Below are 6223 nucleotides of genomic sequence, written 5' to 3' on the forward strand. Positions count from 1 at the left end.
ATTTTTCGAAAATTCCATGCATTCATAGTGTTCTTCATGATCTTCAAGTTGTTCTTGATAAGTCCTCTTGTTTGATCTTGATGTTTTCTTGTTTTGTGTTGTTTGTTGTTTTTCATATGCATTTTTTGTTTGTTAGAGTCCATGCATTAAAGATTTCTAAGTTTGGTGTCTTGCATGTTTTCTTTGCATCAAAAAATTTTTCAAAATTATGTTCTTGATGTTCATCATGATCTTCAAAGTGTTCTTGGTGTTCATCTTGACATTCATAGTGTTCTTGCATGCATTAAGTGTTTGATTCAAAATTTTCATGTTTTGGGTCATGTTTGTGTTTTTCTCTCTCATAATTAAAAATTCAAAAATAAAAAAATATATCTTTTCCTTTTTTCTTTCCAAATTTTCGAAATTTTGGGTTGACTTGGTCAAAAATTTTCAAAATTAGTTGTTTCTTACAAGTCAAGTCAAATTTTCAAAAATTTAAAAATCTTATCTTTTCAAAATCTTTTTCAAAAATCACATCTTTTCCAATTTTTCCTCTTTTTCGAAAATTTCAAAAATCTTTTTCAAAATATTTTCAAAATCTTTTTCTTATCTTTATATCAAATTTTTGGAAATTAGCTAACAATTAATGTAATTGATTCAAAAATTTGAAGTTTGTTACTTGCTTGTTAAGAAAGGTTCAATCTTTAAATTCTAGAATCTTATCTTTTAGTTTCTTGTTAGTAATTAATTTTAATTTTAAAATTAAATCTTTTTCAAAGATATTTTATCTTATCTTTTATATCTTATCTTTTTCAAAATTTTATCTTTTTCAAAATTTGATTTTAAAATATCTTATCTAACTTCTTATTTTCTTATCTTTTTAAAATTTGATTTTAAAAGCTTTTTCAACTAACTAATTAACTTTTTGTTTGTTTCTTATTTTTTTTTTCAAAACCACCTAACTACTTTTTCCTCTCTAATTTTCGAAAATATCTCACCCCTTTTTCAAAATTTTTTTTAATTAACTAATTGTTTCATGTTTTAATTTTAATTACATTTTATCTCTAATTTTCGAAAATACTAATCCCTTTTTCAAAATTATTTTCGAATTTCTCCCTCCCTTTTCTTATTCTATTTAATTATTTAATTACTAACACTTCTCTTCATCTCTCTTCACCTAAATATCCGAACCCACTCTTCTTCATTCTTCTCCCCTTTCTTCTTCTACTAACACAAGGAAATCTCTATACTGTGACATAGAGGATTCCTCTTCTTTTCTTGTTTTCTTCTCTTTCATATGAGCAGGAATAGGGAAAAAGGCACTCTTGTTGAAATTGATCCTGAACCTGAAAGGACTCTAAAAAGAAAACTAAGAGAAACTAAATTACAACAATCCAGAAACAACCTTTCAGAAACATTAGAACAAGACAAGGAGATGGCAGCCAAAAGTAATAATAATGCAAGGAGAATGCTTGGAGACTTCACAAAGCCAACGTCCAAATTTGATGGAAGAAGCATCTCCATTCCTGCCATTGGAGCCAATAATTTTGAGCTTAAGCCTCAACTAGTTGCTTTAATGCAACAAAATTGCAAGTTTTATGGACTTCCATCTGAAGATCCTTATCAGTTTTTAACTGAGTTGTTGCAGATCTGTGAGACTGTAAAGACGAATGGAGTTGATCCTGAAGTCTACAGACTCATGCTTTTCCCTTTTGTTGTAAGAGACAGAGCTAGAATATGGTTGGATTCACAACCTAAGGATAGCCTGGACTCCTGGGATAAGCTGGTCACAGCCTTCTTGGATAAATTTTTTCCTCCTCAAAAGCTGAGCAAGCTGAGAGTGGATATTCAAACCTTCAAACAAAAAGATGGTGAATCCCTCTATGAAGCTTGGGAAAGATACAAGCAGCTGACCAAAAGGTGTCCATCTGACATGTTTTCAGAATGGACCATATTAGATATATTCTATTATGGTCTATCTGAATTTTCAAAAAAGTCATTGGACCATTCAGTAGGTGGATCTATTCACCTAAAGAAAACGCCTGAAGAGGCTCAAGAACTCATTGACATGGTTGCAAACAACCAATTTATGTACACTTCTGAGAGGAATTCTGTGAATAATGGGATACCTCAGAAGAAAGGAGTTCTTGAAATTGATACTCTGAATGCCATATTGGCTCAGAACAAAGTGTTGACTCAACAGGTCAACATGATCTCTCAAAATCTGAATGGATGGCAACATGCATCCAACAGTACTAAAGAGGCAGCTTCTAAAAAAGCTTATGATCCTGAGAACCCTGCCATGGCAGAGGTTAATTACATGGGTAAACCTTATGGAAACATCTATAACTCATCATGGAGAAATCATCCAAATTTCTCATGGAAGGATCAACAAAAGCCTCAACAAGGCTTTAACAATGGTGGACGCAATAGGCTGAGCAATAGCAAGCCTTTCCCATCATCTTCTCAGCAACAGACAGAGAATTCTGAACAAAACACTTCTAATTTAGCCAATCTAGTCTCTGATCTGTCAAAGGCCACTTTCAATTTCATGAGTGAAACAAGATCCTCCATCAGAAATCTGGAGGCACAAGTAGGCCAGCTAAGTAAGAAAGTCATTGAAACCCCTCCTAATATTCTCCCAAGCAATACAGAAGAGAATCTAAAAAGAGAGTGCAAGGCCATTGATATAATCAATATGGCCGAATGCACAAGGGAGGAGGAGGACGAAAATCCTAGTGAGGAAGACCTCCTGGGACGTCCCTCAAGCAAGAAAGAATTTCCTATTAAGGATCCAAAGGAATCTGAGACTCATATAGAGACCATAGAGATTCCATTAAATCTCCTTCTGCCATTCATGAGCTCTGAAGACTATTCTTCCTCTGAAGAGGATGAAGATGTGACTGGAGAGCAAATTGCTCAATATTTAGGAGCTATCATGAAGCTGAATGGCAAGTTGTTTGGTAATGAGACTTGGGAAAGTGAACCTCCCTTGCTCATTAATGAACTAGATACCTGGATTCAGCAAACTCTACCTCAAAAGAAACAAGATCCTGGCAAGTTTTTGATACCTTGTACCATAGGCACCATAACCTTTGAAAAAGCTCTGTATGATCTGGGGTCAGGGATAAATCTTATGCCACTCTCTGTAATGGAGAAGCTGGGGATCATTGAGGTACAACCTGCCTTGTTCTCATTACAATTGGCAAACAAATCATTGAGATAAGCTTATGGATTAGTAGAGGACGTGCTAGTAAAGGTTGAAAGCCTTTACATCCCTGCTGATTTCATAATCTTAGATACTAGGAAGGAAGAGGATGATTGCATCATCCTTAGAAGACCTTTCCTAGCTACAGCAGGAGCTGTGATTGATGTCAACAGAGGTGAATTAGTCCTTCAATTGAATGGGGACTACCTTGTGTTTAAGGCACATGGCCATCCCTCTGTGACAAAAGAGAGTAAGCATGAAGAACTTCTCTCAGTTCAGAGTCAAGAAGAGACCCCACAGTCAAACTCTAAGTTTGGTGTTGGGAGGCCACAACCAAACTCTAAGTTTGGTGTTAAGACCCCATATCCAAACTCTAAGTTTGGTGTTAGGACTATACAACATTGACCTGATCACCTTGTGGCTCCATGAGAGCCCACTGTCAAGCTATTGACATTAAAGAAGCGCTTGTTGGGAGGCAACCCAATTTTATTTATCTAATTTTTATTTTATTTCATTCTATTGTTATTTTGTGTTTTATTAGGTACATGATCATGTGGAGTCACGAAAAAAATATAAAAAATAAAAACAAAATCAAAAAACAGCAGAAGAAAAATCACACCCTGGAGGAAGCACAGACTGGCGTTCAACGCCAGTAAGATGCATCTGGCTGGCGTTCAACGCCGGAACAGAGCATGAATCTGGCGCTGAACGCCAGAAACAAGCAACATCCTGGCGTTTGAACGCCAGGAATGTGCCTAGAAAAAAAGCTGGCACTGAACGCCAGTAACAAGCATGAAACTGGCGTTCAACGCCAGAAACATGCTTTACATGGGCGTTGAACGCCCAGAACGTGCACCACTTGGCGTTTAAATGCCAGAATGGTATGCAAAGGCATTTTACATGCCTATTTGGTGCAGGGATGGAATTCCTTGACACCTCAGGATTTGTGGACCCCACAGGATCACCTCAGGATCTGTGGACCCCACAAGATCACCTCAGGATCTGTGGACCCCACAGGATCCCCACCTACTATATTCCCACCTTACCTCCTAATCCTATTTTACTCTTCCCCATGTCACACTTCCCAAAAACCCTTCACCAATCACCTCTATCTCTCTTCTCAATCACCTATTCACCACTCACATCCATCCACTCTTCCCCATAAACCCCACCTACCTTCCAAATTTAAAAACATTTTCCTACCCAATCCCACCCTAAATGGCCGAACCTACCCTCTCCCCTCTCCCTATATATACCCTTCCATTCTACTTCATTTTCACACAATACTACCCCCTCTACTATACCTTGGCCGAATCCATCTCCCCTCACTCTCCTCCATTTTCTTCTTCTTCTTCTTCTCTTCTTTCTTCTCTTGCTCGAGGGTGAGCAATATTTTAAGTTTGGTATGGTAAAAGCATAAGCTTTTTTGTTTTTCCATTACTATCAATGGCACCTAAGGCCGGAGAATCCTCTAGAAAAGGAAAAGGGAAGACAAAAGCTTCCACCTCCGAGTCATGGGAGATGGAAAGATTCATCTCCAAAAGCCATCAAGACCACTTCTATGATGTTGTGGCAAAGAAGAAGGTGATCCCTGAAGTCCCTTTCAAGCTCAAGAAAAATGAGTATCCAGATATCCGACATGAAATCCGAAGAAGAGGTTGGGAAGTCCTAACCAACCCCATGCAACAAGTCAGAATCTTAATGGTTCAAGAGTTCTATGCCAATGCATGGATCACTAGGAACCATGATCAAAGTATGAACCCGAGTCCAACGAATTATCTCACAATGGTTCGGGGGAAATACTTAGATTTTAGTCCGGAAAATGTGAGGTTGGCATTCCACTTGCCCATGATGCAAGGAGATGAACGCCCCTACACTAGAAGGGTCAACTTTAATCAAAGGTTGGACCAAGTCCTTATGGACATATGTGTGGAAGGAGCTCAATGGAAGAGAGACTAAAAGGCAAGCCAGTTCAACTAAGAAGACTGGACCTCAAGCCTGTGGCTAGAGGATGGTTGGAGTTCATTCAACGCTCCATCATTCCCACTAGCAACCGATCTGAAGTTACTGTGGATCGGGCCATCATGATTCATAGCATCATGATTGGAGAGGAAGTAGAAGTTCATGAGGTCATCTCCAATGAAATCTACAAAATAGCCGACAAGCCCTCTACCATGGCACGGCTAGCTTTTCCTCACCTTATTTGCCATCTATGTTACTCAGCTGGAGTTATCATAGAAGGAGACATCTCCATTGAAGAGGATAAGCCCATCACCAAGAAGAGGATGGAGCAAGCAAGAGAGACCCTTCACGGTTCTCAAGAGATGCATGAGGAAGCTCATCATCAAGAAATCCCTGAGATGCCTCAAGGGATGCACTTTCCTCCCAACAACTATTGGGAACAACTCAACACTTCCTTAGAAGATTTGAGCCACAATGTTGAACAATTAAGGGTGGAACATCATGAGCACTCCATCATTCTCCATGAAATAAGAGAAGACCAAAGAGCAATGAGGGAGGAGCAACAAAGGCAAGGAAGGGACATAGAAGAGCTTAAGAACATTGTTGGTCCTTCAAGAAGAAGACGCCACTAAAGGTGGATTCATTCCTTGTTCTTATTTCTTTCTGCTTTTCGGTTTTTATGTTGTATTTATCTATGTTTTGTGTCTCTACTTCATGATCATTAGTATGTAGTAACTATGTCTTAAAGCTATGAATAAAATCCATTAATCCTTCACCTCTCTTAAATGAAATATGTTTTAATTCAAAAGAACAAGAAGTACATGAATTTCGAATTTATCCTTGAATTTAGTTTAATTATATTGATGTGGTGGCAATACTTTTTGTTTTCTAAATGAATGCTTGAACAGTGCATATTTTTGATCTTGCTGTTTATGAATGTTAAAACTGTTGGCTCTTGAAAGAATGATGAACAAAGAGAAATGTTATTGATAATCTGAAAAATCATGGAATTGATTCTTGAAGCAAGAAAAAGCAGTGAAAAACAAAAGCTTGCGAAGAAAAAAAATGGCGAAA

At 37.6% G+C, this 6223-nt stretch overlaps 1 non-coding gene across 1 annotated transcript; it reads right to left on the reverse strand.

Moving 5' to 3' along the window:
- Positions 1-1810: 1810 nt before the first annotated feature.
- On the reverse strand, positions 1811-1914 carry LOC130938527 (small nucleolar RNA R71). The gene has a single exon (XR_009069691.1). It is a non-coding gene; the product is annotated as a small nucleolar RNA R71 (small nucleolar RNA).
- Between the last annotated feature and the right edge of the window lie 4309 nt (positions 1915-6223).

The sequence above is a fragment of the Arachis stenosperma genome, chromosome 6 (genome assembly GCF_014773155.1).
Source record: "Arachis stenosperma cultivar V10309 chromosome 6, arast.V10309.gnm1.PFL2, whole genome shotgun sequence".
Classification (NCBI taxonomy): Eukaryota; Viridiplantae; Streptophyta; class Magnoliopsida; order Fabales; family Fabaceae; genus Arachis; species Arachis stenosperma.